This window comes from Musca domestica, unplaced genomic scaffold (assembly GCF_030504385.1).
Source record: "Musca domestica strain aabys unplaced genomic scaffold, Musca_domestica.polishedcontigs.V.1.1 9, whole genome shotgun sequence".
Classification (NCBI taxonomy): Eukaryota; Metazoa; Arthropoda; class Insecta; order Diptera; family Muscidae; genus Musca; species Musca domestica.
This window is the reverse complement of record NW_026712435.1, coordinates 14,291,708-14,315,223: the sequence shown is the minus strand read 5'-3', so window position 1 is coordinate 14,315,223 and position 23,516 is coordinate 14,291,708. Positions and strand designations below refer to the sequence as shown.

Below are 23,516 nucleotides of genomic sequence, written 5' to 3'. Positions count from 1 at the left end.
ATCTTACAACACCAAATGGACCAACAACTAAAAATGTTCCTGATTTTGCAGCAACGTCACAAATATTAGCCAAAGGACAGCGGGTTGAATGGACCACAACTTTTGCGTGAAAAATACCAACATTACCTACACAAAAGGCGAAATACACAAAAGCCGAACTTCTGGCTTTCGCCGAAGAATATAGCCAAATATCGTAGACAAGCAAATCATATAGATGAGTCTAAATTTGCTTTTGGAGATGATCGCAAAATATTTAGGTTTAAATGAACCAAAAACAGAAAAGATGTCCTGATCACACAATTGAAACCAATCAACAAGCCTGAGAAGAGAGTTAATGCCAGGGAAGAATTCTAGCATTTTGGATGACCATTGGATTATATTTAGCTGTAAAATGGACCACATTAACTAACAGCACGACGGAGTGCTTAAATATTGGGCAAATGTCCCTGGTGCATTATTTCAAAAGCGGAATCTTCCAAAATGGATTTTGACATAAGGGGGCTTCTAAAATATTGTAGTGTTGTAGGGTATCACATGGTCGGTCTCGCACGACTATAGCCTTTGCATGCTTGTTAATTCTTGCATTTGTTTTTCTTTTTTTAAACTAAGAAATATTTGTATATTAAAGTTTGAATGCATATGTATATGTTTATATATTAGGTTCTTAAATAAACGTCAGTTGAAAAATCCCCAAAGAGGGTATATTTTAACATATGATCAAATTTTGAGAATATACATATGTCGGTAAACCTAACTTTTAAATTTTAACATTGTTGATTAGATTCCCAAGAACTTTACATTTAAATAAAATAAGATATGTTCGCTTATTTTTATTTAAACAAAAATAAGTTTAAGGTCATAAAAGGAGCTTATAGCTGAAGTTTTAGATCGTCAATAAGGTTGTGGTCTTAGCTATTTGAAACAATATTTGTGGTGAATTTTGAACTTTTCAACAATGTCTCTTATCGATTTTCTCGGCATTCCTCCGCCACCAATAAAAGTTAATCTCCACTAACAGTGAAGCTTTGACTCACAACCATATCCAACCCATTAAAAATAACAGAGCGTTCACATGTATGCACCATGCAATACCCATTGGCTTCAAAGCGAGCACCAAACCCCCCCAAACAACCAACCCATGATCAACAATACAATTGTGCTGGGGCCAACTGCTATGGTCTGACGCTATGTCCGCTGTTAATTTAGTAAAAACCCAACGAGCATAACTTCATTCAGTCGCTAGCTTTGAATCTCTCAGAACTGTTGGCTGCTCTGTTTATTGTTCACTCTCAATATTCGATAGAAATGACTGCCTTAGAACTTCGAGCACCAAACGTACTAAGATAGTCTATCAGTTAGTCAGAGTTTCTCGTAACTAGTGGAGGTGCTGATTAAGTGCGATTCGTTTTGTCGTTTGTTTTTTTTTTTCTCGTTTTCGTTGTGGCGGTCTTCTTGAGTGTTAGGAAAACGTTTTGTTTTTGCAAATCAAACAAATAAACAAAAATATTTTGTTTTGTGAAACTGAAATCTAACCAAAATTGGAATATTCCCATAAAGAGAACCTCGTTTCTGAAGATAATTGATTTGTGATCGATAAGAGCGCTATTAAGACATCAAAAAAATAAATAAATAATACGTAATATAGCCATAATCAGTGAAGAATTATCTGGAATCGGTCATAGAGAAATTTTGTCCAGTTTCAATGCTTATTTGGTAATTTCGAAGAAATCTGCATTCTGTCATCTTGGATAGTTAGTCATTGCTGCATTCATTTACAGTTCGTGAACATTGAAATTCCAAAAATCTTGAGTAAGTAGCAGAAGAAAACTTTTAAATAAAAAATCGAAAAAAAACTCAAACCAAAACTTACCTCAACTTTGTGAATTATTAACTCCAAGCATTACACAAAATTGTTCTTCCATATGACTGACTGCCCATCCAAAATGCAAAGGGTGCACAGTGGTATCAGAAGCCGTCAATAATAAAATATTTTTGTAATAAGATAATATATCATGTAGTACATATGTATAGGATTGATAAGCTATAATTCCAAAAGTTTTTATCTATGTCCGTCCGTCTGTTGATAGAGTCAATATTTTATCACCCTCCACCATAAAAAGGTGGATGTTTGGTATTAAAAATGAATTATATTGATCAACCTTGAGGTATAACCCCTATATAATCTGACAATTGTGGTACTCTCTAGGATGGTTTACTTTTTGCAAAAAAATATTTATATCCTGACCCACTTTTCGGTGTAGCCCCCATATTAGGGTGCCTCTTGATTTTTTCAAATTTTGGAGCTTTCTGCTTTAACTTCGATAAAAATCTATATATTTATAAAGAATAGTGAAATAACTGACAGATGAAGAATCAACGCCCACACAAAACGGCAGAAGCTATAAATTTTGGGAAGGGGCAGTCTTGCTGGGTAGGCGTTTAAAAAGTTTACGAAAAGTGCAAAAATGTACTAAAAATTTAATACTTTGTATTGGACAAACCGAATTAGACAAATTTGGAATGAGAGCCATTGACGCATTGCAGGATTGATGTACTAAAGGGTTTTCGGAAATTCGAAAATAGTACTGAGCCTCTAAAATTACATCATTTGGTATTATGTGAACGGATATTGTCAAAAACTTGAAATTTGGATAAAGATAAAATTCAGAAATTTAATATTAGATTACTGAGTCTATATGTGTTTGGTATTGTGGAAATGTGGCCTATGTTTGTATGAAAAGTACTAAATTGTACTAAATTTGAAATTGAATGAAGGGGTAGGGCTGAAATCTTACATGTGCACAAAAAGTACTAAATAGTATTATATTTGGTATAGGGTGAAGACATAGTGTTTGAAACCTGAAATTTGATATAAGGATCTCTGTTCATGAGCAGCCTGGTCATAAGGAGCTGGTTTCGGAAATGTGTACTATAATTGTACAAAAAGTACTAAATGGTACTATATGTGTTATTGGGTGAAGGGATAGGGAAAAAATCTCAAATTGGATATTTAGATTACTGATTTTATCTGTGTTTGAGATTTGACGGTATTTTGAAAACGTGATCTATATTTGTATGAAACGTACTAAATGGTACTAAATTTGGAGTTGGATGGAGGGATAGGGCTGGATTCCTCAAATTTGGTGTGGGTTCCTAGAATTGAGATGGTTCCGAAAATGTGTACTACAAGTGCAAGTATAGTACTAAATAGTACTGCATTTGGTACAATTTTTCAGTGGGTGAACATATAGTGCTTGAAACCTAATATTTGGTATTAGGGTCGCTGTTCGAAAAAAGTACTGAATGCTACTATTTTTGGTATTAGGTGAAAGGATAGAGATAAAATTCTGAATTCTGTTTGGGATTTGACGTATTTTGAAAATGCGTCCTTTATTTTTATGAACAATACTAAATGATACTAAATTTGGAATTAGATGAAGGGATAGGGCTAAAATCCTCAAATTTGATGTGGAAGTCTCTATAGAATTGAGATGTGGAGGTGGTTTTGGAAATGTGTACTACAAGTGCACGTAAAGTACTAAATAGTACTATATTTGATACAAGTTGCTAATGGGTGAACAGATAGTGCTTGAAACCTGAAATTTGGTGTAATGTTCGCTGTTCATGTGTAGCATGGACATATGGAGGTTGTTTTGGAAAATTGTACGAAAAGTTCTAAATGGTAGTAAATTTGGTATTGGTTGAGAAGATAGGACTGGAATCTTCAATTTGAGGTTGAGGTTGGTATCTGGAATCGAGATGTGGAAGTGGTTTTGGAAATGTGTACCATTATTGTACGAAAAGTACAAAATAGTACAAAACTTGGTATTGAGTGAAGGGATAAAGACGGAACAGTGAAATATCAGATATCGATAACTGTTGGCGTCTAGGATTGAGATATGGAACGATTTTGCAAAAGAGTACTAAAATTATACGAAAATTACTAAATGTTACTAAATTCGGTATTGGGTTAAGGAATAGAGATTAAATTCTGAAAGGGGATAATTAGATTACTGATGGTATCTGTGTTAGAGATTTAAAGGTGGTTTCGGAAATGCTTCCTTTATTTGTGAGAAAAGTTCTAAATGGTGATAAATTTGATATTGGGTGAGGAGATAGGACTGGAATCTTAAATTTAAGGTTGAGGTATCTGTTTTGTTTTTGGAAATGTGCACTATTATTGTACGAAAAGTACTAAATAGTACCAAACTTGGTATTGAGTGAAGGGATAAAGACGAAACACTGAAATTTTATCTTTCGATAACTATTGGCGTCTAGGATTGAGATATGGAACGGTTTTGCAAAAGAGTACAAAAATTATACGAAAAATACTAAATGTTACTGAATTTGGTAGTGGGTGAAGGGAATCCCGAAAATTTAATCGGATGCCAGTGTTGGTGTCTGTGGTTGCGAAAATGATCTGTTTTTTGGCTAAATGGTACTAAATTTGGTAATGGGGGAAAATTAAAGTGCTGGAATTCCGAAATTTGATTGGTATCTGGTGTTGAGACTTGGTGGTGGTTTTACAAATGCGTACTATTATTGTCCGAAAAGCACTAAATCGTGCTAATTTTGCCTTCTTCTTGGTATCGAGGTTGGAGAGATATAGATTGTTTTGGATATGCGTACTAAATGTTACATAATTTGGTATTGGGTGAAGGAATAGAGCGGAAATTCTGAAATTTTATATTGTTGGCGTCTGGGGTTAAGAGAAGGAGTTGTTTGTGGATACGCGTATAATAATTGTACTAAATTTTGTACATTATTGTTCGAAAAATACGAAATGCTACGAAATTCGGTTCTGGGTGATAGGATAGAGTTGAAAATCTGAAATTTGATATTGAAGTTACTGTTGGTTTCTATGCCTTACATATGTATACGTTGAAACAGCTTTGAACAGAAAAATTGGATGTGGAACCATGATGCAATGGTATTACTTATATCCTCCTCGGTTAACTTCAAAATGAACAATTTTGAATTTTTTTGGTGTAAAAAGTTCGACATATGATTTTTTTATTAAAAAATTTTGTCAAACTGAACAAATTGTGCATTTTCAGTACTTAAAGACATGAATTGTTCGAGCATATCTAAAATTTAGATGAGCTGACATTCATAAATAGGCTTATTCATCAAACCATTCAACGGAACAATAAATTTTTCCTCTGAAAATGTGGTGGAAACTAAACACCAAACAGGTTGTATAGTATTCACATCCCATCATTTTTTAAAAAAATCTTTCACTTTTTGAGAACGGCATGTAAAAATTTAGCATTCTCTGTTGAGCTGTTAATTACCACTGTCTCAATTGATTCTCAAGTAGGGCGTCGTTTGCGACTGCTCAAGCTTTTGTGAACGTGATGAATCTGGGAGGGAGGAATTTCACGGAAAGGCCTTCAAAAAAGTTTCATATTCAGTTTATTGTCTGTAAATGAGTGCATACAAAACATGACAACACACCATTGTACATTTACATATGTACGTATTAATGGATCTACAAATGTACATACACACATATATATCTGTCTTGAAAGAGGTTATCAAGATAAATGTAAATTGGTTTATTATGGGGAGAAGCAATGGTAGATTACTTTGAGTAGAACAAATATTGAATTGGGCGAAGAAGATCGTCGTGACAACACAAGACCACCCAACCAACCAAGCGAACTATGAAACATCTGTTTGAAACCTATTCAACTTTCTCAATAGATTTTAAAATTTGTCATCATCACCCATCAGCAGGCAGCCGGCAATAAACGAAACCATTGAACTTTGCATTTATTTGTTTCTGTAAAAAGTTAAAATATATTTGTGAATTCTTATCGAATTTTCGTTTCGTTTTATTTTATTTTTTGATTTGTTTATTTTTGAAAGTGATAGTCTTTGTTATTGTTGTCATCGCCGCCGCCGCCGCCGTTTGCTAGTTAAGCTCTTTTGTGTCCCCAGCTTTCGATCGACAAGCAATACAATCGATCAAAGTGGCACATGATGCCATTCTATACCGTCTTTGGCGGGTTGTACTTTCGGTCATTGTTTATTGTGTATGCATATCAGTCAGACAGTCAGTCAGTTAGTCGTGGCGTCGTCATTTAGCCACTCAGTTTGGAACGTTATCGAAAGACGTCACATATTCTGATACCTGTGATTCATTCATCCATTCATTCGCTCATTCCAATGAAGTTTTTGTTTTGCACATTTCTTTTTATGGTCGTATCAAACATTGGAGTTTACAAAATGGAAAATAAAATTACACGTTTTAAGTAAAACATAGTGGTTGTCCAATCTGTGGCACTTGTAAGCGAGTAAGAAGACTTATGGAATTTAATACAATACGCAATGAAAAATAATAATTCGATTTAAATCGGCTGATAAATATCTTTAATTTGGAGCTGTTTATTTTAGTTATGAAGCGCAAATAGCTATGAAAATGTCTCTAGAATCTTAATATTTTCAAAATAGAATGTACCAATCTGGGGCGCAATATTAAACAGTAAACCTTTGCTTGTCATTTTGCAAAATTTGTCTCAAAAGCAATAAGAACCCTAAAGTCAAATTAACTCAAAGCGGCAGATTACACTGTGTAACAAAAAAATAATCAAGGCGAAAATGCAGCAGATTATGAAAGCAAAGCTAAAAAAGAAGTCACTTGTATCGGCATTTCGAATGTTTACATCGCAAAGGAACCTACATAGAGAGGGCTAGTGCCCCATCCTCTGCCACACTTTTGGCAATTTTCGGATTAACATTCCTCGTAAACTGTACATTTTAGGTACATAGTGTCTTCGGCAATATTGCAGATAAAACCAGTAAGGAAAAGTCGGGCAGGACCGACTATATGATACCCTACACTACTTTGCATATTTAGTAGAACTAACGTAACAAAAGAATTTATTTCAAGTAGATCATACCATCTATCAACATTTGGCTTTAGGACAGTTATAGTATGCCATAGGGTTGCATCATATCACTTGGAAAAGGATTATATTGAAAAAAGTAAAAAAGCAAGTAAAAGCAGTTAAAAACCCTCCACCATTTTTAACGATTTAAAAAAAGTTAAAAAAAAATAAAATCCATTAAAACTTCTGTTAAAATCTTTAAAATACCTAATATCGGAAGGTACCGATATATGGGGGATATGCGATATTGAGGAACTATATGCACAAATTATATGGGGGCTATACGATATCGTGGACCTATATAGATAATTATCTTTCAAGGGATAAAGTACCCATAAGGCACTCCTTGTGTGGATTTTCAGACCATTACATTAGAAACTGTGGCTAAAATCATGAAAATACCGAATATCGGGGGGTACCGTTATATGGGGGCTAAACGATATCATGCACCTATATAGATAATTCTCTTCTAAGGGATAAAGTACTCATAAGAGACTCCTTGTGTGGAACTTCAGACAATTCCATTGAAGAATGTGACTAAAATGATCAAAATACCGAATATCGGGGGATACAGTTATATGGGGACTATACGATATCGTGGACCGATATAGCCCATCTTCGAACTTGACCTGCCTGCAGACAAAAGAGAGATCTGTGCAAAATTTTAGCTTTCTATCTTATTTCGTTTTGACTGTAGCGTGATTTCAACAGAGGGACAGATAGACGGGCGGACAGGGCTAAATCGTCTTAGAATTTTACGCTGATCAGGAATATATATATACTTTGTTGGGTCTAAAATGATATCGTACGTACGTCCCGAAATTCACTCCATTTGGGCTGATATTAGTCATTATGTGCACAATAATCATGAAATCGGATTAAGGATATTTCCGAGCTCTATAAGATATCTGGTACCAAATATCATTGTTGTCGAATGCATATTACGAATGTGAGGGACTTAAACATCAAATCCGATGAAACATATATACGGTAGCTTATATCTGAACCGATTTTCTCCAAATTCGATGTACTTGCTTCCAGACTGAATTCGATCGGATATGCCAAAATACAGGTGATTTGGGCTGATATTGGCTATTTGGTGCACAATTAACCCGAAATCGGTTGAGGATATATATGGAAGCTATATCCAAATCTGAACCGATTATCACCAATTTCAATAGGGTTCGTCCTTGGGTCAAATAAATATTGTGTGCTAAATTTCATCTCAATTGCATAATAAATGCGACCTGCATTGTGTTCACAAAAATACATGGACGGACGGACGGACGGACAGACAGACGGACTGACATGCATAAATCGAGTCAGAAAGTGATTCTATGAAGATCCTCAAAAGTAAATATGGGTCTTTCTCGCTTCCTTCTCCATGTTACAAAGATATAATACCGTTACCGCTATGTTGTGTGGTGTATAAATACGAGGAATATGTTGGTTGGGAATATTGATTGGGAAAAATGGAATGAACCGCACAACAAATAAAATCAGGGCTGTACCAAAAGCTGGAAAGGGACCTATATATAAACATAGCGAAATTTACAACATATCCAAATCTGAAGCAATCTCGATAACATTTTGCAAAAGTATTTCTGAAGTGTATTTATTAGATTTCCTCGAATATTGTTGTTACGGAGTGCACATTACGGCTGTGTAGGAGAAATTTGTCAAATCGGATGAAGAATATACATGGGAGCTATAGCTCTATCTGAACCGATTTTCAGTCAGATGCTTATTGAAAATTATTCAAACATTTTGACCAGTTGTGACAGAAGTACCCAAGGAGTGGGCCAATATATACCATCTTCACACCAGATCTTGTGTCGCTAGAAATATTGAGATGTGTGAAATTCGAAGATAATTGAGCGTTTATTTCACATTTTATAAGAATTAAAATAAAAATATTGACCCTTTGTGGGGTAGGTACTCGATGGACTGGGCCGATATTTTCCATTTTCTCACCTGACCTAGGACTGATAACAAATATTAAGATTTGCAAAGTTTAAACAAAATCGGATGTGCCTTTTACTTCTATTAAGACAATTATTTTATTTGAGAACATTGACCTTTTGTGGGAAAGGTAGCAGAAGGAGTGGGTTGATATTGCCCATCTCGGAACTAGAACTAAGTTTGATAATAATAGTACGATGTACCAAATTTGGACAAAATCGGATACTTCCATCGGGAATTATCGTACACACCAGGGGCCGTTTCTTCGAGGAGGCACCTTTTGACCGTATCAAATGATTTATACCATCTCTTACCATATGGCTGAGGGGATACAATCGAAATCCACTTCTTCGTATAGCCCTCATATAGGGCTACATCCCCATATTCGGTATTTTGATGATTTCAGCAACATTATTCACCGACATTTTTTCAAATTTTGTATTTGAAGTTTGTAATGGGTACTGCAGCCTGTGACAGAAAATTGCCTATCGCTAAATTCATCAAAATTACATAAAGCCACCACACAAGTATCGCTACATGGGGGCTATATGGAATTTTGAGGAATTTGGCGACATTATTCACCACAATAAAGACATGGACCTGCATAGGCAATTTTCTGTCACAGACTGTAATACCTATTACGAACTGCAAATCCAAAATTTGAAACAATTTAGGTGAATTATGAAGCTAAAATTATCAAAATACCCAATACAAGGGGGTTCACCTGAATTGTTTAAAATTTCGTATTTGAAGTTCGTAAAGGGTACTGCAGCCTGTGAAAGACAATTGCAATATAGCTGTAACTGCCAAAATTTGGTATTTTAATATTTTAGCAGTAGTTTTCAAAGGATTTTTTTTTTTGAATATTTGCAAACTTCTTCCAAATAGTGAACGATATTCAAAGTTCGGCACGGCCGAACTCATTGCTTTTTTACTTGCTGAAATTGCATTAGATAATTTCATTGGAAACTTTTTTGTAACTTTATTTTAAGAAGCGTAGTTAGCTCATTTCCAATATGATCAACAATTACCAAATATATTATTTAAGTAGTCAAAAAATTACATATAGATTTTTTAATCACTTGATCACGTAACGAAAACAAAAATATGTATGACAACGAACCAGAAATTGCATAAGATCATCATTATATTAATAATAATAATAATATTTTTTTTTAATAATTTGACTACATATTCAAAATAATGTCATCGCTTTCTCCATATTTACTGCAATAAAATTCTTTTGATTTTTGTTTTTTTTTTTTTAATTTCTATGCGTGGGATGATATCACAACACAACTCAATATTACCTCATACAAATACTAAATTTTGGAAGTTCAATTTTATTACTCGATAAATAACAACAAAACAGGATTTTACACATTGAGTGTATGTATAGCGGACAAAGTGCAATAACAACATTGATGGCCAACATCTGCAATAATTGAAGACAAGTTTTTAATGCCACACAAACGAAGAAAACAACATAAAAATATCTCCTCGTAGGCCGAACAAGTTGAACTTGAAAAATAGTTGTTTTGCATTTTTCTGCCTCTTTGCTTCCTAGTACCCTAGCAAGCATTTGGTAGTTCCCTTATTGCAACAAGTTTGTCCAGCTCAGACTTCTAGATTACCCATCTATCTCACACATGTGTAAACAGAACTAATAGTTTGTTGTTGAAGAGCAGAGTTGCCATATTCAAAGTTTTCACACGAAAACCGGTCGAAAAGATATAATGTCTAAGTTGGTCAATTAAAACGGAAATGCTTTTTTTTAGCCTTTAAATTTAAAGCAGACTTTAAATTAATTGTTTGTCATGATATTAAGTCATATTAGCCTATGTTTTGATTTAAGAAGTTTTGAAGCTTATATCAACATTTCCAAATAGATTTGAAGGAATATTCTTGTTTCTGTTGTCCTAGTGATGCGAATATGAAAAATTGTTAGATTTGAAAGACTGATGTCAAATTTAGGCTACACAAAATATCAATTCCCGTAGGTACAATGACCCACAGGTCAAATTTGAAAATTCTAGCTTAACTTCTTCGCATTTAGTACTACTGGTACCAGATTTAGTACCCAAATGTGTGAATCTTTTATTCAAATTTCACAAATCACGTTAATGCCGTACGATAAAACTATATTCCGACTTGTAGAATTTAAAATGAAATACTATAATATTTTGTACAAACCATATTGTGTACAGTACCATATTCAAAATACTCCATCTTATCTAATTTTTGGCACAAATAGTGTGAAATGGCAAGACTCAGATGCTAAGATTACAAATTTTTGGATACACATTTTACCACATTTCAAAATGCAGTATTTTAGTACATTTCAGTATTTAGTACTTTTAAGTACAAAATTCCACAGACACAGCAGTTTATGTCCCCATAAGTGACCCATGAAAAATTTAGGACTTCCATCAATTCAACGGAGGTACCGTTTTATGAGGGATATACGAAAACGTAGTACCCATTACGACCTCTAAATTGAAATACCAAATATCGGAAGGAATCTGGGGTCTATACGAAAACGTGGAGCTCAAAATGGTTCGAAAGATAGCGTGATTACAGGAGACAGACGGACAGGCAGACATTGCTAGATCGTCTTAGAATTTTACGCTGAATATTTCGAGGAGTTACAAACGGAAAGACAAAACCAATATAACCTCCATAGAATGGTGGAGGATATAAAAAATTCAGTTAAAAATAACGCTAAAATTATTTATATACCGTAGCGGATGGATGTACCAAACGGTTTTTGGAAATTCGAAAATAAAAGTTATGATAACTTCCAAAATGGTACTAAACATCTTAAATGGTACCACTTGGTATTATTTGAACAAATAGAGCTAAAACCCTGAAATTCGGTGTGAAAGTAAGTTTGATATACGAAACTGTTTTGAAAATGTACAATGAGTGTGTGAACTGTACAGAATTTGAAACAGTTTGGTTTAGACCGAACAGATGAAGCAGGAATTTGGAAATTTTGTATCGTCGTCTCTGCTGGTGATGTTGATAAAGAGGTGGTTTTGGAAACGAGCTCTACAAGTGCACGAAAAGTACTATTTATAACTATACTTTGTACGATTTGGTATTGGGTGTACAAATAGTGCTTGAAATCTGAAATATGATATTAGCGTCGTTGTTCATGTCATGCCTGGACATATGAAGGTTGTTTCGAAAATGTGTACTATAAATGTACGAAAAGTACTGAATCATACAATATTTGGTATTAGGTGAAGGGACAGAGAAAAAATTCTGAAATTTGATATTAAGATTTCTGTCTGTATCTCTATTTGAGATTTGGCGGTGATTTGAAAATGCTTCTTATTTTTGTACGAAAAGCTTTAAATGGCACTAAATAAGCAATTGCTGGAATCCTCAAAATAGATTCTGAGGTCTCTGTTGGTTTCTGGTACTAAGATATGGAGGTGGTTCAGAAATGTGTGCTATAATTGTACGAAAAGTTCTAAATGGTACAAAATTTGGTATAAGGTGAAGGAATAGAGCTGAAATAGTTTCCTGAAATTTTATATCAAGGTCACTGCTGGTACCTGGGATTTAAATATAGAGGTGGTTTTGGAAATGTGATAGATAGAGTTGAAATCCTGAAATTTGATATGGCTGTCACAGTTGGTGCCTGTGGTTAGGAAAAGGTGCTGGTTTTGGAATGCGTACTATAAACATACGAAAAGTGCAAAATGTCACAAAATGTGCCGTTGGGTGTTGGGATAGTGATGAAATTCTGAAATTTGAGGTCACTGTTGATATCTGGAATTGAGATATGAAGGTGCTTTTGGAAATGTGTACTATAATTGTACGAGAAGTACAATATTTGATATTGGATGAAAAAGTAGATATAATTGGATATAGATAAGAAGAGCTGTATAACGAAGGTATATAAAAATCTGAACCGATATCGAAAAAATTGGCAGGGATATTTTCGAGCTGAATCTGATGTCGGGTATCAAATATCCTTGTTGTGGCGTACATATTACGCATGCCAGGGACTTAAGACCCCAAATCGAATGAAACACATATATGGCACCTATAGGTATATCTGAACCGATTTTTCACCAAATTTGAAGTACTTGTTTCTAGGATGAATTCAGTCGGAATTGCTGAAATTCAGTTCATTTGGGCTGATATTAGTCTTTTGGTGCACAATGAACGTGATATCGGATAAAGATATCTATGGATATCGGATGTGCCAAAGTTCATATCATTTGGACTGATATTGGCCACCAAATTAACCCGAAATGGGTTGAAGATATATATGGGTGCTATATCCAAATCATAACCGATCTTTACAAAATTCGAAACACTTATTTCAGAGCTTTATCTGACATTTGGTACCAAAGATCATTATTGCGGAGTGCATATTATTCTTGTGTTGGACTTTAAACCCCAAATCGGATAAAACATATATATTAGAGCTATAGCTATATCTGAACCGACTTACATTAAAATTTGATTTACTGATTTCTAGGATGAATTCAGTCGGAATTACCAAAATTCCGTCCGATTGGGCTGGCATTAGCCATTTGGTACACAATAAACCTGATATCTGATAAAGATATATATGGGAGCTATATCCTAATCTAAACCGATCTCGAAAAAAATTGTCAAAATGTAGTTCATTTTGACTGATATTGATCATTTGGCGATACCGATACCATTCTATGATACCGATTCTCATCAATTACAATAGGGTTCGTCCTTGGGCCAAACAAATACTGTTTGCAAATGTTCACCTCAATCGGATAATAAATGCGATCTGCATTTTGTTTACAAAAATACATGGACAGATGGACGGACGGACTGACATGCATAAATCGACTTAGAAAGTGATTCTTTGAAGAACCTCAAAAGCAACTATGGGTCTATCTCGCTTCCTTCTCCATGTTACAAACAATTGCACAAAGACATAATATGTGGTGTAGAGTATTAAAACAGGAAAGTCTGAAAATTTAGTACAATGTATGAAGTTTTGATTAAAAATTTTGTCAAACTTAACCAATTGTGAATTTTGAGTACTAAAAAGGCCTAACACGAAGGTGGACTTTTTGCTGACGAAGCAGCTGGCACTTGCTAGTCCCATATATAAAATTAGAAGACTACTGCTTTGAAATAATTGATTTTTTTTTTAACGAAAAATATAAATTATGTGATATTCGTTTGGGGCTACTTTCAGAAATAGAAATGCGCATTGGCAACTCCGGCAAATAGTTTGTATAATTGCTAAGCGGCAAAATCGTGTCTTAAACACAATGTTAATATGCATAAATTATTAACAATTTTGTTCGAAAATGAATGAAAACAAAACACGGCGTACGAGCAGAGCGTTTGTCGTAAAGTTCGTTGTAGGCGTTAATTTAGAATTTTCCGCATTCGGTGTTGTTTGTTGTGTTTCTTTCATTCAATTAATAAAAAACCGCCAACATGTTGTAATTGTTTATATAACGCCAGTCTTTGGACGGACATTTGAGAATTGATATTTGTAGATGTGAAACTCGTCGTTGGCGAAGACAACACGGTTACAATCATTGATTAATACATTCATTCGTATAATTACAAAAACAACGCAGAACGTTTCAGTCTCGTGTAAATATTTTTATAAATTTCATTTGAAATTTAATTGACAATATTTGCACAGCATTTAGCGAATCTAGAACAAACTGTGGCGTATGTGTGTGTATGCGCGTGAGGTTTCGCGTGAGATGCACCAAAACTGATTAGGCGATTGATTGAACGACCGGTTTGGATCAAAGCAACTTTTTTTTGTTGACTTGCAGCATTCCGGTTTGGGCATTTGGCATTTTCGTCGATAACAATTTATGGCTGTTATTATTTTTATAGCATATTTCTTTTGTTTCTCATCACAAACCTGCTTAAAACATGACCAACCCCACAGAATGAATTATTATGACGTTTATTTCATTTGTTTCAGAAAAAAAATATCGAAAAAAAAAACTGTGAGACGCGTTTAAATATTGCATAATTTCAATTAATACCCCATTAGCAAGTTTTTTTTTTATAAAAATAACTTGTTTATTGTATTATGAATATGAGGAAAATTTCAATTATTGGTGGTCTTTTAAGAACTGCTCGCGGCCATTTTTTGAAGTTTGACATTAAAATAAATCCTCATAAAGTAGGTTACCCAGAAAAAAAGCAAGCCTTTAAAAACTCGTTGAAGAACCCGTAAAAGCAAATCAGCTGTTCTCAGTGGGTGGTCTATCTTCTTGCACAAAACATATAAGTCCACTCCAATCCACCCCTGATTTTCGAAAGGTTTGGTCGTAACTTTCTACTATATAATTTGACATTTTCGCATTTCGCATCTTCTGGGAGGAATTGCTCCTGCTTTTTCTAAAAATAAATATTTTGGGCGACTGTTGCAGAAGTCATTATTCAGAATATACCATAAAAGAAGTGGAATTTAATGAATACAACATCTAAATATAACCCGCAAAAACTTTTGCGATCTCTGCCTAGTTACTTCTTTATATATGGTCTAGCAAAACGATTTGGTCGTAATATATACTTTATAACAATAATAGTTGGTACAGGATATCAGTACAGCCTAGGATTAATACTGTGTTCTAATACATTTGTTCTAAATTTTTCGGAATTAGATATAGTTCCAATATATAATTCCTTTCGATATGAAGTTAATGGTGCACCAGCCATGCTTCTTTTTTCCGTTAAGATAAATTTTGGATTATGCGATCGAGTTACGACTAGAATAAATGAAATGTGCTATAATTCAGGTTAATATATAGGTTCCATATAAAATACTAGCAAGTGCCCGCTACCGCTAAAATACTAGCAAGTGCTCGTCAGCGAAAAGTCTACCCTAAAATTGTCGATTTATTCAAATATTTCGCTTTAGACATTTTTATGCCCTCCACCATAGTATGGAAAGTATATTAAGTGGTAGACCCTACAAAGTATTTATATTCTTGAACAGCATAAAATTCGGTGTCCGTCCGTCTGTCTGTCTGTCTGTCTGTCCTTCTGTGGAAATCACTGTAGTTTCCGACAATAAAAGAAGTAGGTTGACACAATTTTACTCACATGTATGTCAGATCTGCAGGTCTTCTGTTATTAAAAATGTGCTATATAGGTCCACGTTATGGTATAGCCCTCATATAACTTTACCGACAGATTTTAGGTATTTTGGGTGGTTTAGTCACAATTTTATTTCGAATTTGCTATACCTTGGCTGCATGTGTTCCCATTATGTACGAAACATTCTTGCATAAAACTGTCCATATCCGTCCAAGTAGTTCCCATATAACTATACCTCCAGATATTCGGCATCTAAATGATTTGTGTCACACTTTTTAACGGGAATGTGTCAAATTTGGAATTTGAAGTTCCTAATGGGTACTACAACCAATGACCGAAAATTGAGTATGTAGGTTCACGCCTTCGTATAGCCCCCATATAACGGTATACCGTATATTCGGTATTTGGTCGATTATAGCGACATTATTCACCGGAATTGTTTCAAGTTTCGTATTTGAATTTCCCATTTTGCTATAACAAAAATTTCATATACATGCCCACGCCTTCGTATTTTTATGATATATATTTTTCAACGGAATTTTTTCCAATTGGTGGGGGGTTTTAAAAGATCGGCCTGGCCGAACTTAGTTGTTTTTTACATGTTTGTACCAAATATGTTTGTTCTGCTTTTTAATCAAAACTTCATACATCGTACTATATTTTCAGAATTTTAAAGTTTTATATATTATTCAAATTTTTCCTCTTTCCGAAAGAATAATAGGGCACTTTTTACCTTTTACAACAAAAAGTCTACAAAATCCTTCGTTTCGAAATTTACCAAGGATGATTTCTTATTAACTTTATTTTGGCTTAAGGTCAATTGAAAAACATCAGTGTTTTATTTTTATAATTTTGATTTTTATTTTCCGATATTTCGACTGTCTTCGACAGTCATCTTCAGGGAAAAAAACTACAAATATACAAAACAATTAACAATTGGGATAACAATAATAACACACAATTTTACTTTTTATTGAGAAAAGCAACAGTCTTGTTTCACCGTCTATGCTAAACTACATTTTTGTCTGTCTATGCTTTTGAACTAAGTTCCTATAAATGTGTGCACAGTGGTCAGTATCAGTTTTATAGTTCATTCTAACATCTGTTGGTATGTTTCTAATATTTAACATTTCTAGAGTAAAACGTCTTTTATAATTATTTTCTTGTGTCAGTATTTCAACGTCTTTAAAATTTGGTTTATGGCCAGTCATCGTGCAATGTGCCGCAAGCGCCGTCTTTTGTTCTAGTGGTTTGTCCGTTTTTTGATCTGACTTATGTCCAGATAGTCTAGTCTTAAGTTTGCTTTTTGTTGTACCAACATATACCTTCTGGCATATGTTAGTTTCGTCCCCTGCACATTTTATCTTATATACTACATTGCACTTATCTTCTTTTTTTATTTTCGATTTTGTTTTGCTAAATAAAGAGTTGACGTTATTCTTCGATTTAAAGGCTAATTGATACTTGTCCTTATTATAAATGTTGGAGTTGCAGAATCGCTCCGAAAGTCCAGATATGTATGTAACTGGCTTGTATAATTTTTCCATTGTATCCCTCGTTTTGATTTTGTTATTGTTTTTTGCGCCTTTTAAAAGATCGTCAATAGTGTTATTCGGGAAGTCGTTGTTTTGAAGGATATTACGTATTCGCTGTTCGTTTTTTTGTTGAAATCTTTCGTCGCTTATGCTATGTACCCTTTTAATAAAATTTACGGCTGTATTTATTTTTATTCGTCTTGGATGTTTTGCATAATAGTTGATAAGTCGTCCTGAAGCTGTCGTTTTTTGATACCAATCAAGGATCAGTTCATTGCCTTGTCTAATTATAAGGGCGTCCAAGTATGCTAGCCTTCCTTGTTCTTCGCTTTCGTGGGTAAATTGCACATTTCTATCATAGGAGTTTAAAACATTTAAAGTATTGTCAATTTTCGTTTTCTTTACAATGCAAAATAGGTCGTCAACATATTTAATCAATATTTTTGGCTTTGTCATCATTTTTCCAATTGTAGCGTCCAATAACTCCTCCATTACGATATCCGCAATAATCGGTGACGCCGGAGATCCCATAGGAAGTCCTTTTTTCTGTTCATACACCTTGTCATCATACATAAAATATCTTGATTCTTTTATACAAAGAGTCAGTATTTCTATGAAAAGGTCCTTCGGAATATGTGTATGTGTTTTAATAATGTCCCATTTTTCTGTTATTGTCTTCAAAGCTAAATGTATAGGTATGCTGGGAAATAGCGATACAACGTCAAATGATAATAAGAAATAGAAATACTGACTCTTTGTATAAAAGAATCAAGATATTTTATGTATGATGACAAGGTGTATGAACAGAAAAAAGGACTTCCTATGGGATCTCCGGCGTCACCGATTATTGCGGATATCGTAATGGAGGAGTTATTGGACGCTACAATTGGAAAAATGATGACAAAGCCAAAAATATTGATTAAATATGTTGACGACCTATTTTGCATTGTAAAGAAAACGAAAATTGACAATACTTTAAATGTTTTAAACTCCTATGATAGAAATGTGCAATTTACCCTCGAAAGCGAAGAACAAGGAAGGCTAGCATACTTGGACGCCCTTATAATTAGACAAGGCAATGAACTGATCCTTGATTGGTATCAAAAACCGACAGCTTCAGGACGACTTACCAACTATTATTCAAAACATCCAAGACGAATAAAAATAAATACAGCCGTAAATTTTATTAAAAGGGTACATAGCATAAGCGACGAAAGATTTCAACAAAAAAACGAACAGCGAATACGTAATATCCTTCAAAACAACGACTTCCCGAATAACACTATTGACGATCTTATAAAAGGCGCAAAACACAATAACAAAATCAAAACGAGGGATACAATGGAAAAATTATACAAGCCAGTTACATACATATCTGGACTTTCGGAGCGATTCTGCAACTCCAACATTTATAATAAGGACAAGTATCAATTAGCCTTTAAATCGAAGAATAACGTCAACTCTTTATTTAGCAAAACAAAATCGAAAATAAAAAAAGAAGATAAGTGCAATGTAGTATATAAGATAAAATGTGCAGGGGACGAAACTAACATATGCCAGAAGGTATATGTTGGTACAACAAAAAGCAAACTTAAGACTAGACTATCTGGACATAAGTCAGATCAAAAAACGGACAAACCACTAGAACAAAAGACGGCGCTTGCGGCACATTGCACGATGACTGGCCATAAACCAAATTTTAAAGACGTTGAAATACTGACACAAGAAAATAATTATAAAAGACGTTTTACTCTAGAAATGTTAAATATTAGAAACATACCAACAGATGTTAGAATGAACTATAAAACTGATACTGACCACTGTGCACACATTTATAGGAACTTAGTTCAAAAGCATAGACAGACAAAAATGTAGTTTAGCATAGACGGTGAAACAAGACTGTTGCTTTTCTCAATAAAAAGTAAAATTGTGTGTTATTATTGTTATCCCAATTGTTAATTGTTTTGTATATTTGTAGTTTTTTTCCCTGAAGATGACTGTCGAAGACAGTCGAAAATAAAAATCAAAATTATAAAAATAAAACACTGATGTTTTTCAATTGACCTTAAGCCAAAATAAAGTTAATAAGAAACAATATACAGGTCAACAATAAAAAACAACAAGGATGATTTTAGTAAAACTATTCCACAATGGAACCACATTCAATTTTCCTGTCCAAAACTGTTACAGCCTCTCCCTATGTAAACACTAAAAACCAACAGCGACCTCAATATCAAATTTCAGAATTCCATCTCTATTCCAAAACCCAATGGCACATTTTGTGCAACTCGCACTCTTCGTACGTTATAGCTCGTATTTTTTTAGAACCAACTCCTCTCAAATACGGATACGAAAAGTGATATCCACATCAAATTTCAGCCAATACCATATTTAGTACTTTTCGTATTTCCAAACCACCACAATTCTGAAATTTGGAAAAGGAGTCACTGATGGAGAGCAGGATAGAAGCACCAAAGGGTTATTGGAAATTCGAACTTTAAATTTAGGAAATGTTTTAAAATGTTACTGAACATCTAAAACATTTAGTGCCTCTTTACCTCGGCTCTACTTCTAACCTTGATTTCCATTCCAAATTTCAAGTTTTGCTCTAACCGTTTACATAATACCAAATAGAAGCAAATGTAGTATATTTTAGTACTTTTCGTACACTTATAGTGAGAGGGTTTTTTGAAATCCTTTGGTACATCTATCATACACGGCTCTCATTCTAAATTTAAGAGTACTAGCTCTACTCCTTCCTCAAATACAACGGGTTTCATATTTAGTGCCATTTAATTCATTTCGTACTATTCTAGAACAAATTTCAAAAATCCATCTTTATCTTCCAAATTCGGACCAAGAGTGAAACCCATCCAAAATTTCTAGTTCGCAATGGATACCACAGTCTGTAGCAGAAAACTGGGTATGCAATTTCACGCCTTCGTGTATTCCCCACATAACGGTTAATCCCTATATTCGGTATTTTTTTGTTTTTGTCACATTTTTTACCAGCATTTTTTTTAGTTTCGTGTTTGAATATTGTAATGGCCTATGACAAAACTCACCTATGCAGGTCCACGTTTTCGTTAAATATATTAACTCCCTATGTTCGGTGTTTTTATACCCACCACCATAGTATGGAGGGTATATTAAGTTTGTCATTCCGTTTGTAACACCTCGAAATATACATTTTAGACCCCACAAAGTATATATATTCCTGATCAGCATAAATTCTATGTCGATACAACCATGCCCGTCCGTCTGTGGAAAACACTCTAGCTTTCGAACGAAATGAAGTGAGTTGATAAAAATTTACTCAAATGTGTATTATGTCTGCAGCACTTTTGGTATTGAAAATGAGCCATGTAGGTCGACGTCTTCGTGTAGCCGCCATTTAACAATACCTCCCAATATGCGGTATTTTGATGATTCTAGCGACATTATTTACCAGAATTGTTTCAAAATTGGTACTTGAAGTTCGTAATCGATACTACAGAATAAGAGAGAAAATGGGACATGTAGGTCCACGTCTTCGTATAGCCCCGTAACGGTTCCCCGCGATATTCGGTATTTTGATGATTTTAGCGACATTATTTACCGGAGTTATTTCAAATTTAGTATTTAAAGTTCGTAATGAATACTGCAGCCTATGACAGAAAATTATCTGTGCAGGTCCACGTCTTCGTATAGGCCCCATATAACAGTACCCCCGATATTCGGTATTTTGATGATTTTAGCGACATTATTTTCCGGAATTGTTTCATGTTAACATTTGATGTTCATAATGGATACTACAGCCTATGTCAGAAAATTGTGACAAAAGTTGCGTATGCAGGTCCACGTCGTCGTATAGACCCTAATATTTTTTTTGAAAATTGCCAAATTTGTACCATTTTGTGGAGGGTATTCAAAGTTCGGCCCGGCCGAAATTATTGCTTTTTTACTTATTTTTATTATCTTCCTGGTATGCTTCATTTTCCCCCCATCTAACAATTCCCACAGTAGACCACATTTCTTGCATTGCCCCCACTGGAAGAACGCCTATTAGAAGATTAAGTGGAATCAATTAATTTTAATTTTACTTTGTATTGGGACACCTTGCCATGTGATGTTTTATGGCACTTGAATATCATTATCGATACACTTTCAATTGTTGTTATTTTTAATTAAATATCAAGTTATTATCAATCGGATAGAAAAAAAAACTCGACATAGATTGTGAACACCCAGCCGAATATGGATCTGTCGTCATTTCGGTCAACTGTTTTCTGGCACAGAAATAACTACAGTAATAAAAATAATTATAACAACAATTTCATGTTTTTTTTTTTGTATGTACGAAGATTGTGATCGTTAAGGTGGTGTTGGTGATTAGAATGCGGATGGAATCGATAACGATGGCGATGTAAATTGCCCACAAAAAAAGAAACCACAAATTGTTATAAAAATAATTTCCTGTAAAAGTGCATTGTAGTGCTACATTGTTGTTGTCGTTATCGATGTAATTATAAATTTACTTAGTAAATTAATCGAATAAAGGGTTGTTGGTTGAACATTCCAAAATTGGCAAAGTGGGTTTTCCCACATCAAAGATGTTTCATAGTTTTGTTTAGTTCCACATCACTTTTAACTTGTCTCGATTGGGGTTTCTTTGTTGGCAATGAAATTTTTCACTTTTTAAGAATACATGACACAATTGTGGGTAATTGTTTTGTGGTAAATGCTCAAAAGGGCATCCATTGTGTAGGTTTTCCAAACAGAAATAATATTATTTTCCAGTAGTAGTTTTTTGCGTATTTTTTCTATATGACGTTGCTTTACGAATTGTATGTATTCTTGATAAACGTTAAATTCTGAGACGATTTACTCATGTCTGTGCTTAGTAATCACCTAAAACACGAAAACTTGGCTCAAGATCGTATTATGTCCGGTATTTTCAATGCTTTGGAATTTAAGGATCCCAATGAGATCTCAAACTCTTTACAAACTAATTTTAATTTTACCGTTTTATGGGGAATATTAACGCACCGACCGATTTTAGGTATTTTGAAGGTGTTCGAATGTAATTTTCTAGAATTTAATCTTTGAGGTTCTTATTCAATATTTGAAGGTATTGACCCCATTTTGCAACGGAATAAGCTATAATTCCACACAAAAATCAACAGTATTGGCTAAAATTTAGTATTTGAGGTTCTCATAGAATGCATTATCTGTGTTTGAAAAGCTTAAATATTACACTGTGCGATAAAATCCATTTTCAAACCCTCCGTCATAGTATGGCTTATATTAAGTTTGTGATTCCGTTTGTAACACCTCGAAATATACATTTAGAACCCAAAAAGTATATATATTCTTGGTCAGCATAAAATTCTATATCGATTTAGCGATGTCCGTCTGCGGAAGTCTCTTTAACTTCCGAACGAAATGAAGTAGGTTGATCAAATTTTTCGGTATTGAAAATGGGTCATGTAGGTCCACGTTTTGGTATAGCCCCCATATAACGGTACCTCCCGATATTCGTTATTTTGATGATTTTAGCGACGTTATTCACCGAAATTGTTGCGAATTTGGTATTTAAAGTTCGTAATGGATACTACAGCCTATGACAGAAAATTGTCTGTGCAGGTCCACGCCTTCGTATAGCCCCCATATAACCGCACCTCCCGATATTCGGTATTGTGATGATTTTAGCAACATTATTAACCGGAATTGTTGCATGATTTGGTATTTAAAGTTCACAATGAATACTACAGCCAATGACAGAAAATTGTCTGTGCAGGTCCACGTTTTGGTATATCCCTCTTAAATGGTATAGTTCTTAATATAACGGCTACGTTCGGTAATTTTAACATTTTAACAGAATATTTAAAGATTTTTTTTTGAGAATTTCCAAATTCGTTCCAAATGGTGGAGGGTATTCAAAGATCTGAAAAGATCGCCTTTCGAAAATATTCAATATGTTGAAAAGTTTTCGTACACAATACATGAAGATTTTCAACTCAGCTAATTTTAGTGTCAAGGGAACTGGGCTGGAAGAACTCTT

At 34.2% G+C, this 23,516-nt stretch overlaps 1 protein-coding gene across 1 annotated transcript in view; it reads left to right on the top strand.

Annotated features, from left to right (window-relative positions):
* The first annotated feature begins 1,345 nt into the window (after nt 1-1,345).
* Nucleotides 1,346-23,516, top strand: part of LOC101890149 (uncharacterized) — a 31,739-nt gene continuing 9,568 nt past the window's right edge. Inside the window, exon 1 of the mRNA XM_005184576.4 lies at nt 1,346-1,809. The gene's annotated coding sequence lies outside the window, so the exon portion shown is untranslated. The remainder of the gene's footprint in view (nt 1,810-23,516) is intronic.